Raw genomic sequence first — 12,034 nt, 5'->3', positions numbered from 1 at the left:
CAGCAGCCAGCTATCACCAAAGCCATGCACCTTCTTCATCCACCTGCAAACTGCAGAAGTGGCCCACACAAAAGAGTCAAAAGAGCCTGATGTTGGAGGCCGGAACTTTGAAGGCTTGGTTGATGCACATGCATCTATACATCCAAGGATCCTTCCATTGCAACAGGCCCCAGGCTGGCCAAAATCTTCTCTTCCTCTGGGACAGGAGGAACTTAATTGATACCACTTCAGTCTTGTTTGCTTCCCTCTTACCTGCTACAGCCTTCCAATTTGTCACACTTGGAAAGTCCCTCCACTTATTTCTGACTTCTTATTTTTTTTGGAGTGAGTTCTGCCTAGATTTTATTTTTGTCAGCATTTGTAATGCTATTTTTCAGCTTTGAAAATATCTGGACTTTATTATTTACCACCTCCTCAAAATTGAACTACAGTTTCATGCTTTGAGACAAGTATTACTTAAAGTTAATAAAAATGTCTGGTGAAATGTGAACGATTGATGAAATCATTAGAATTAAGCTAGAAAAGCCACACAGACCATTTATCAGATCAGACCAGACTCAAACCTGCGACTTTCGGGTAACAGGTCCGACTCTCTAACCATTAGGCCATAGCTGTGAACTGTATTTGCACATTTGTGTGTTTTGATATGAATATGAATTTATACATTTGTACATCTTGCTGTTTTCAGTAACTTATATTTGCCTATTACCTTGTTAAATTGGCTATAACTGTATAAACAATATATCTTTGAAAGGTTCACTGTTGAAAATGTCAGTGAGTTCACTGAGGCTTACGTCTGAGGCTAAAAGTTTTAAGAGGAGAAATTTGTGTTGGAACTATTCCTGAAATTCCAGGTCCGGTAGGGTGGGGGGAATCTGAGGCAAAGTATTGTAAGTTTGTAAGGTTGTTTATATCAGTGAAAACATCACGGAAAGGATGTGGTTGATGCATGTTTTTCTAAATGGTAAGAAAGTACCATTATTTTTGTTGTTGAACTGGCAGATGAAGGCATTAATATCTCATTTAATGAAAACAGTAGAGGTCAAAAGTGTACATACCAGCAGTGTTGTGGGTAACGCGTTACAAAGTAACGCGTTAGAGCCCAGCAAACACAGAACGTTGTGAGGACGTCGCCAGTTAGTCGTCATTTGGTCAGCGCGACATTACTTTATGGCAACGTTGTGAGGACGTCGTGGTAAAGTTCCATTTTTTAAAATCTTGGCTAACTTCCCAGAAACGTCGTGGGCACGTCCTCAAAAGACGTCGCTAGTTAGTCCCATTGGGGACGTTGTAGCGACGTGGTCAGCTGGTCTTCAGATAACTTTTAATATTATTGCACTAGATGTATTATTATTAAGATACCATTTGAACAGCATATTCTTTGGGAAATATACAAAAAATTAATCAAGCATGTTAAAATAATTATATATATATATATATATATATATATATATATATATATATATATATATATGCCATCAGTTTAAGAACAATAAAATAAACAATTTACTTAGCAAATGGTGATAATGTTTGTTAATGAAAGAGAGTACGGGACAAATTAACATTTAAACCTTAAACTAGCAGCGCACGTCACTTTCTGAGTGAAGTGCGCGACGTGCGCGTGCCCGTCATTTTGTAACGGTCAACTTCCAGCGGACGGACACGGAGGAAAGGTAAGTCCTATAAATCTACTTTTATTCATAGATTTTAACTGATATAATGTTAAATGCCATCAAAGAGGAGTACTGTTTTGTATTTTTGTAGGTTTTCTCTTTCAATTTAATAAATAAATGCTCTGTTTGGTTAATTAGCTCAAAAGCAGTCTCAGAGGTGGTCTAAGGTAACGTTAACTGTAAAAATCGAATATAACCTTACCTGTTTTAAATTATTTGAAATGTATCACTATAAACTATACAGTATTAACTTTCTAATTATTAAATTTTTAACCGTAGTAACGTTAATTAGTTTGTTTGAATAACGTTACCTGCTGCTCGAGCTTGATGATGCTCATGCTAGCCATGCTGTGAACTTGAATATAAACCGATATAACGTTAAATATAAAGTTTAACGTTAATTAGACCGAGGCTGCCGAAATCATGTTCAGTGTAACGTTATGTGGGATTAATAATTTCCCCTTTTCTCCCTCAAGTGGCAGGCTTGTAAATTCTGTCATCTGTTCATTATTGGTGTTGATGGTGTTTTTCACATGCATGCTTTTTAATGCTAGTTTAATTCTCAAATTGATCTGATACTTTCGTTTCACAAAAAGTAAACAAATTGTTCACTTTTTTTAGGGCCTGACAACCACCAGTTGAGTCCATGATTCAGTGAGTTCCTTATAAGGAAATATATTTGTTACCACCTAGTAATTTAAATGTATTATTTATTGCTTTAAAATGAACACATATATTTATCATCAGGGGAAGAGACAGTCTGGGCAGCAGCAACAAGACAACTATTACAAGTAGAGATGGGTTTCAAAAACTGGTACTAATTTGGTTCCTGACTTGTTCGGTACTGAAAACATTTACATAAGTTACAGGATCAATAGTGCTGCTATCATTATTCTTGTAACATTGATTCATTACCCTTTAGACACAACCACATATCCTCTAAATCATCTCTGTGTGGATGGCAGCAAGGATCCAGGATCAAGAGATCATTCTTCATGGAGACTGTTCCACAGGAAGCAGTTTATCCTGGGTCAAAAACTAAACCTGGTTGTTTCAGCATCACTCAGGCAAGACTAAATACTTTTAAATTGATTTCAGTTGGTTATGTGTTTCAGGTCATCCTGACCATTCTGCTGTCCTGGATGTAAGGCCGTGCTGGAACTACATTTCTCGTTGTTGAAAGATTTGTGCAGCGGTATCCAGACATATAACGCCCCATCACACGGGGCGTCAACGCCTCTCGTTTACTTTTAAATGAAGTGAAGTCAAGCATGGTGAAATTAATTCTAGAAATTAATTCTAAATAGAAGTTAAAGACTTTTCAAGCGCCAATGCAGCCATCCTCCAGTCAGAACATCTTATGCAAATACCCTAGCGCAGACGCAAGCCAATCGAGTGCATGCAATACCAGAAAACTAATGTGATTGGCTGTCACTATGAGAAGAGACAGTAATTCTGATCCGATATCAGTGTCGTTTTTTGCAAAAAAAAAATTTAAATCAATGTAGATTTTTCTATACTTCTGTGTAGGGATGTCAATTTTCAATCATTTCCATGATCGATCGTCATTTAAATTATTGATCAAATAATCGATTAATCGTTAACCTTAATGCTGCAAAGTCTATTGCAGTAACACCCAGTCACTGGTATGACAGGATGTGCAAAAGTGTGTGTGTATATATATATATATATATATACTGTAAAATATATATTTTACAGTAAAGACCAAAAGTTTAGAAACACCTTCTCATTCAAAGAGTTTTCTTTATTTTCATGACTATGAAAATTGTAGAGTCACACTGAAGGCATCAAGGGCTATTTGAGCAAGAAGGAGAGTGATGGGGTGCTGCTCCAGATGACCTGGCCTCCACAGTCACCAGACCTGAACCCAATCCAGATGGTTTAGGGGTGAGCTGGACCGCAGACAGAAGGCAAAAGTGCCAACAAGTGCTAAGCATCTCTCGGGGAACTCCTTCAAGACTGTTGAAGACCATTTCAGGTGACTACCTCTTGAAGCTCATCAAGAGAATGCAAAAGGTGGCTACTTTGAAGAACTTACAATATGACATATTTTCAGTTGTTTCACACTATTTTGTTATTTATATAATTCCATATATAATTCCACATGTGTTAATTCATAGTTTTGATGCCTTCAGTGTGAACCTACAATTTTCATAGTCATGAAAATAAAGAAAACTCTTTAAATGAGAAGGTGTGTCCAAACCTTTGGTCTCAAACTGATATATATATATATATTAGACCGTTTCATCGGATGCACGCGCCTGGACCTAAGTTAACTTCCGGTCTGTGTTGTGTATATCGGTCTGGCTGCGGTGCCTTCTACAAACGCAGTTAAAGTCAAGGTGATGAGTAGACTGAAGTTGGGCTCAGGTGGTTGTGCTGTGGGATGTGTTTCCCATGCATTTATTTATTTTTGGAGACTCGCCACAATTTTAAAACTGATCTTTTTTTCAAAAAGGCTTCATTGAATAAACATGAGTAACGTTACGTACTGCACGTTTAATAATTCTTTACATATATATGTTTAAATATCAAAACGAGGCACAGGTGTTTTTATATCGCTGTATTTCTGAAGGAGGACTGGCATGATAAAGCAGTGTGTGAGCGTAGCTCTGCTTTGTTTACAACTGTTACTGGGGAAACCTCTATTTCTCGCGCTTTATGTCTATGCTTTAAAACATCTCCTGCTGGCAAAGGATGAATTTGCATTTTCATCAAGTCCGCCTGATCCACGCAGCAAACATTTTTTGTTTGTTATCAAAAAATATCTACTCTAGAGGGACTTGGCTGTTGTTATTGATTCTATTTGGAAGTCTACCGGTTAGGTTAAGTCCACAAAAGCGCGCATGCGCAGTAACGTGGGACAGAACAAGAATCTTTCATTGTGATAATGTATTATAATACGAAAGGGTATGGCTCCTATACAGCGTGCAGCGCGTAAACACAACCAGTGCGCAGAATGATGCACTTGAAGCAACACAGAGTCACAGCGTGTAGCATTACTCATAGAAATGTTCAAAACACCAAAGGAAGAGATATTGTTGTGTATTATATGTGTGCAATATTTTGAGCCTTTTCTTTTAACAGTTTTAAATATCAGTTATTGTGCGCTCTCGAAGAGAGTTTCATTGTTTTGACTGTAGTAACTAGAGCTGGGATGATATGCTAATCTGCCAATTCAATACTATCCCGATACTTGTGTGCCTATTCAATATATATTTATAATTATATATATATAATTTAGCATTGTGATTATAGTTATATAACTATTGCAATTCGTGACTTATCCAAATTGTCTATAAAATGATGTTTGTTTCTGTAGATTTGAGGGAAAGATTAAAAACAAGGAGGTCTGGGAACGACTGAAGAAGACAGCAGTGCGGGAAGGAAGTAATCACCAGAATGTAAGTTCTTTGAGAATGTGTGCTTTGTTTATTACAAGTTGAGTTTTCATTTAAATGTGGCAATGTACACAGCTGGTCAAAAGTTTTAAATATATTTTAAAAGTTTAATTTATTTCTATAATGCACAGCTATATTTTCAGCATTAATTACTCCAGTTTTCAGTGTCACATGATCTTCAGAAATCATTCTAATATGATGATTTACTGCTCAATACATTTTTTCTGATTATTATCAGTGTTGAAAACAGTTGTGCTGCCCAAACTTTTTGTCTACACTACAGTTACATTTATTTATTTATTATTTATTTTATTTATTTATTTATTTTATTTTTTTTTGGGGGGGGGGGGTTGGCTAATAGCAAGAATGCATAAAATTGAAAACCAGTGGTAGAGAAGACTTTTGTAATTTTACAAAAGATTACCTTTTTTTCAATGTTTTGAACTTTGTGTTTTATAAAATAATAATGAAGAAAAAATTCAACTTTCCAGAAATGCTAAGTTTTCTTCCCTATTATTTCTAATATGGGGTGCGTTTCCCTAAAACCAACTTTGGTCACAAGTTCCTTCGTTACCAATAGAGTTCAGTGGAACTAAGGACCGTAGTAAGCTAACTGCAGATGTGATTCACATCATGTACGTCATGAGCAGATGTACACTTTGATCATAGCAGCAATAATGTGATTAGGTGCATGTTAATGCACTGATTTGTGATAATCAGCAATGTTTCCTGATCAGCAAATCAGTATATGAAAAAGATCATGTGACACTGAAGACTGGAGTAAAGTTACTGAAAAATTCAGCTTTGCCTCATAATTATTTCAATAAATATGTTTAAGTATATTCAAAAAAAAAGAGTATGAAAACTGTTATTTCTTTCTGTTTTTTTTTTGTTTTTTTTTACAATTACTTTACAAAAAAAATTTGATCAAATTAATCTAGCCTTGGTGAGTAGAAGAGACTTCTCTTGAAAACCATAAAAAAAAGATTCCAGATTTTTGACTGGTTGTGAACATACATGAGCAACATTAACAAGATGATCCTCCCTTTCAGCTCAGAGAAGGATGTTGACAGTGCAGGCCCAGGATGAAGAAGAGGAGGAAGAACACATTTAACAATTTTCTCATAAACTTTACATGTGTTATAATAAAAACAATGAACATGACTACAGTAATATGCTAAATGTTATTAAAAGATTCCAGTTTGCAAGAAATCTGAGTGTCTGACTCTACACTAGAGGAACTCTTTTCTGAAGAAGATCAGGTGCTGAGAAGGAGCCTTATTACAGCAAAACACTGCATCAAACCTCCTGTCCTTCCCTCAGAAGAGCCTGTCTTCTGCTGCTGGGGTAAGAAACACACTCTTCCTCTTCTCTATCAGCTGTCTTGCACCTAACTCTGCCTCCTCAGCACTGTCTGAAAGAGTCTTCTCCACAGTCAGTAATCACAGATCACAGATTCTTCTGAGAAAGTCGATATGCTCATTTTCTTAAAAAACTTTGTTTTTTCGGGTGGGACAAATAATACAGGAGAGATGCTAGAAATCTCTATATTGTTCATTTTTCATATCTTTACGCTTTATGAATGTTTTTCTTCTGAGAAGCTCAAGAATTATGGTTCTTTGGTAATTGCTTTATTGTTTAGGTTCATCCTCTGATAGTGAGCACAGAGCCCTGATCATGACATGCAAGAAAAAGAAAGAAATCATGTCCATGATTTACTAATTCGTTCCCTCTATGTACTAAAACGTGCACGATTACTTTTACATTTCATTGATTTGCTAAATCGTATGCACAATTTACTAATTCGTTCTCTTGATGTATAAATAGTGTACACGTTTTAGCAAATCGAGGGAATGAAATAGAAAATCGTGCGCATGAATTAGCCTAAATTTTTTCCTGCATGCCATGTAATTAAAGCACATCACCACCAAACATTTATACCAGGAGCCTCATACGACGCTCACAGTTTTACTTTGTGCAGTATCTCGGTGCAGTATCTGCTGAATGTTTCATATCTATTTATCATGTACTTTTTGGTGCACTAAATTATGTTGTATCAATAAGTTTACTGATAATTATTTATAATTTTCACTAATAACGTCATTAACCATCTCCCCATCTTTAAGACAAAAATTTTCTGTTTATATTGTGTAATCTATGAATTGATGTGTTTAGTTTTCTGTGCTCATAACTTAGTAACATTTTGCATGGTTAAAGAACAGGTGCAATGTTCAAAATGTTTTGGCTTCGTATTTGTAGAAAGTAGTGCTGAATAAATATTGATTTGTGAATGAATGCAGTGTGTTTTTGTCTATTTTATATTAGAATGTAATGTTTTTGTATTTGTTTGCATTTCATGTATGTAATTAATGTATTAACTATGAATCCCCTATAATTAGATTACAATTAGATTTCATAAGGTTTATTTTTTGCACCAGAGATGTATTGAGTTTATTAGTTCTTTATGTATTTCAAGGTAATGGTGAGGTGAAAATATGAATTACCAATATGATCCTGTAATGTCACGTCCTCATAACGTGCCAGTTTGGTCGTCAGGACATACTCATCACGTTCCAGCGACGTTCCACTATAACGTCGCCACGACGGATATGGGAATCACAAAGTTACGTCACTGGAACGTTATGTGGTACGTCGCTGAGACCAATATGGTATTTTATAGGAACGTCCTCATAACGTGACAGTTTGGTCGTCAGGACATACTCATCACGTTCCAGCGACGTTCCACTATAACGTCGCCACGACGGATATGGGAATCACAAAGTTACGTCACTGGAACGTTATATGGTACATCGCTGAGACCAATATGGTACTTTATAGTAACGTTCTTATAACGTGCCAGTTTGGTCGCTGGGACGTACTCATCACGTTCCAGCGACGTTCCACTATAACGTCGCCACGACGGATATGGGAATCACAAAGTTACGTCGCTGGAACGTTATTTGGGACGTCGCTGCAACGAATATGGTCTGGTCCAGTTACGTCGTCACGACGTAACTGTGTTAGCTGGGAGTACTCTAATTACTTTTTTCCTGAAATGTGTAACTTAACGCGTTAGTTTCGTGCGTAAGTAATCAGTAACTTCGTTATTTTTTAAAAAAAGTAATCCGTTATTTTAAGGAAAGGAAAATCCCGACTGCAGCCTACTTTTTGTCAGACAGTAGGCCTAGGTCTACTGTGCCACCTGCGGATGTATCAGCGGAGCCGAAGCTCTGTGATCATAAAGTTAATGGCTGTGATACGTCTGTGCCCTGCGCCTGACCCTGTGTGTGTGTGGGGTTTTTTTTTTCCGAACTCCCGGCAAGATAGCAGAGAGGACAGCGTTTGGTTTATGGAAGTACGCACATTATTTTCAATTTGTCAACGAAAAAGAAAAGAACATAACGGTAAAATGCACACTCTGCTTTGGTGAAAAGCTTCTGTCGACCGCCAAAAATTCTAACGTTACCTCAAATTTAACGCTACGTTTTAGTCACTACATTGAAGAGTAAATGTAAGAGGACTGTGTTAAAGCGAATTTAGGCTTGTGACTGTGAGTGACACTTTAATAATAATTAGTTCGGCTATTAAGCGATTTGTCATTTGCCTGTGCTGTGTGGCAGTGAAGGATTTAATTCGGTTTGTTATCATTTTTGTTTGACAGGCAGCTGTTAATTTCTGTTAGATCATTGGCTGGCTGGTTGTTCATCATTTCTAAATGGATTTAAATCTGCAAGCATGTTTAAGGTTGTGTTTACAAGTAAGCATACTTGTACTTTGATAACTGCATTATTTAAAGTTAAAGAAAAATCAGGAGTTATCTTGTGGTGCTCATAATATACAGTAGCCTAGGCTACCCGGGCTGGGTAACGTTAGGTGCGAATTTTTATTAATAATATGTTCTGTGATAATAAATAAATAAAACGCCATGTGGAATAGCCGATTGCTGACTGTCTTTCCTGTTATTGTTATCCTGCAGTGTTAATTTAGTCGGATGACTGACGTTATTCATTGTCGGGAGTCACGACTTCTAGGTGCATTTAAAGGGGCCGGGGGCTGTGTCTGTCATGTGTGAGCCGCTGCAGACGGATTTTAATTTTTGGTAACGCATGAGTACTCTAACGCGTTACTTTTATGAATAGGTAACGCTGTATCATAACTGATTACTTTTAACTGATGGTAACGTTGTAACCTAACTAACTACTTTCCAAAGTAACTATACCCAACACTGCATACCAGACATCCCAAGTCTCCCGGAAGTTCCGGGACACTCCCGCATATTCAAAGCGGCTCCTTGAGACCCGCAAATTAGTTAAAATCATAGACAATAAAAGAAATGGACACAGCGACCCCATTGGAACTCAACTGAGACAGGTGAAGCCCATTTTTAGCGTTTTTTAACACTTCCGTTTCTGACTCGCAGACTCAAACGAAGCTTGACAACGTCAGCAACCTGTCTGACAGATGTAAATCTTCTAAGTGGCTGTGCGTACTAACTTCCATCGTTAATCTTGCAGAGACGGCAAGCTTGAGCGCGGAGTTCTTTGTCGTGAGTGAGCAGGAGTAAGTATTCTGATTAATTATTTTGTATAGTATTTTAAAATGTAACGCCAGTATGCCATATTAAGTTAATTGCCTGCGAGCTTCTCCTCCTGTCTGTACGGTAATGCGACAGAGAGACAAGTGGTTATGACGCAATCGTTAGCCTATTTTTTACAAAAACTGTTTATACGGGACCATAATGTAACATAGAAGGTAATGGAGCCCTTTATACATTGTCGTGTATCTTTAGAAATAAATAATGGACAAACGGAGTCTTTAAACGCCTCAGATGTAAAGTTATTCACTGTCAAAGTGACGCTAAAATGAATGGGAGTCAATGGGAATGCTAACGCAAGTGAAGTTCTGCTAAAAGATGGCAGCCCCCATCCGACTTCAACTTCCAGTCGAGTTCCTTGCCCCCTGGTTAAAATCTCCCGGAATCTAGACCGAGCGAGCAAAAGCGCGCATGCGAAACAGATACTGTGTTTCAAACCGTGTAGCGCGCGCACGGCAGAGAGGGAGAGGGAGCGAGAGACCTTGCGTGTGTGTGCTAATGTGCGTGTGTGCGAAGCGCATGTCAGACAGAGAGCATCTTGATTGGCCTGTTTCAGCAAATCAACCAATCAATTGTCAGTGTGGGCGGGCTTTTATCTCTTCTCCCGAACAAAATTAATCAGTTAGGTCTATCTAGAAACAGGAGCACCATGGCAGAGGGAAAGTGCCTTCGGGATACCTCCCTGAAATGACTTTTTGCAGGTTGGGATGTCTGACATACCCCTTTCAGAATATTAATTATTTTACCAAAATAAGAGATTATACAAAATGCATTGTCAAGTTATTTTGGAAGTTCACCCTTCCTTGAACTTGAGAAGAGCTCAGTGAACCATGCACACAAGGATCAACTCAAAAACGGCTTTTTTTTCTTTACATCTTCAACAAACTCTCTACAGTCATGCTTGTTTTACAGTGTGCCGATTTCCATTCAATATCATAACTGATTTTCCAACATATGATTGCTTGATTGAAGTTAGATGATGAACTTGAAACTTGAGTAGTTTGCCATTTTAGTTCAATAGGAAAAAGCTCATCTTAAGTTATAATAGATTTTGATTAGGTGGATAACAAAAAATAAAAAAATAAAATACTTAATTATAATCAAACATTTGACATTCTGATCAAAAGTTTTAGCTATTAACGCATATTGATTCCTTCTGGAGCATCAGTAAGAATTTGAACCTTATGTAATAGTTGCAGAGTCAAAGTTGTCCTCAGTGTAAAAATATGGATGTAATAATTAAACTATATAATTAAAAAAAATGTTTATAAACAAAACAAATAAACATAAAAAGGGCTTCACTTTCAGGAAAGTTGTGGCCTAGTGGTTAGAGAGTTTGACTCCTAACCCTAGGGTTGTGGATTTAAGTCTTGGGCTGGCAATACCACGACTTAGGTGCCCTTAAGCACCAAACCCCCAATTGCTCCCCGGGCACCACAATGTAAATAGCTGCCCACTACTCCGGGAGTGTGTTCATGGTGTGTGTATGTTCACTGCTGTGTGTGTGCACTTTGGATGGGTTAAATGCATGGATTCTGAGTGGTCACCATACTTGGCTGTATGTCCTTTCACTTTAACAGATTTGTGGAGCAGACCAACATAGAGATAAATAGTAACAATTTTAACAATAGCTATTGAAGGAACGTGCCACATTATACATTGCATAAAACCCGGACAATATGTATAGTCAGAGAGCCCATGTTCCACCCAAGTAAAAACAAATATACTTAAATGCATTTGAAATACATTTATTTCACGCTAAGTATATTTTCATATTTATGTACTTCATAAAATTCCCTGCAGTTGTACTTTCAGTATATTAAACTGGTATACTTCAAGTCTGCTAAATTAGAACAACTAATTTTTTACATAATGCACTTTATTTGTTCTAAGTAGTGCTGAAGACCAATTATAGACATACTTAGTGTATATGATTGTGCAAAATTGGAATTATTGCAAGTATACTTTAGGTACACATTGAATATTTTGCATTCCCTAGGGGAAAAAAAAATAATAATAAAGTATTCCAAGTAATCTTGTATATAGCCAGACTAATTGTCAGTATACTTCAAGTGTGTTAATGATTAGTTAACTTGAAGTTTGCTATTTTGAAACTATTTTTGTACTAACTGTATTTTAGTTAAGATTAAATGATACTAAAGTATAAAGTGTATTTAGTGTACTTTTTTGTGCTAAATTAGAAAAACTTCAGAGACATTTATATTTAGTCATTTAGCAGACGTAAATAAAAAGAAAATAGATAGAATAGAAAAAAATGAGCAAACTAGTGTTAGAGGTCTTTTGTATATTTGTATAATACATGAAAAAAAATAGATAGAATACAA

General features: G+C 36.7%; 2 long non-coding RNA genes across 2 annotated transcripts; both read left to right on the top strand.

The window, feature by feature from the left end:
* The first annotated feature begins 1,456 nt into the window (after positions 1–1,456).
* Positions 1,457–2,734, top strand: LOC127977602 (uncharacterized). The gene is made up of 4 exons (XR_008158265.1): positions 1,457–1,673; positions 2,295–2,327; positions 2,421–2,514; positions 2,596–2,734. It is a non-coding gene; the product is annotated as an uncharacterized LOC127977602 (long non-coding RNA).
* A 632-nt stretch (positions 2,735–3,366) lies between these two features.
* On the top strand, positions 3,367–7,390 carry LOC127977601 (uncharacterized). Its single transcript, XR_008158264.1, has 3 exons — positions 3,367–3,672; positions 5,017–5,098; positions 6,148–7,390. It is a non-coding gene; the product is annotated as an uncharacterized LOC127977601 (long non-coding RNA).
* The last annotated feature ends 4,644 nt before the right edge of the window (positions 7,391–12,034 follow it).

The sequence above is a fragment of the Carassius gibelio genome, chromosome B18 (assembly GCF_023724105.1).
Source record: "Carassius gibelio isolate Cgi1373 ecotype wild population from Czech Republic chromosome B18, carGib1.2-hapl.c, whole genome shotgun sequence".
Taxonomy (NCBI): domain Eukaryota; kingdom Metazoa; phylum Chordata; class Actinopteri; order Cypriniformes; family Cyprinidae; genus Carassius; species Carassius gibelio.
The sequence above is the reverse complement of the archived record's forward strand: the minus strand, read 5'-3'. Positions and strand labels throughout refer to the sequence as shown.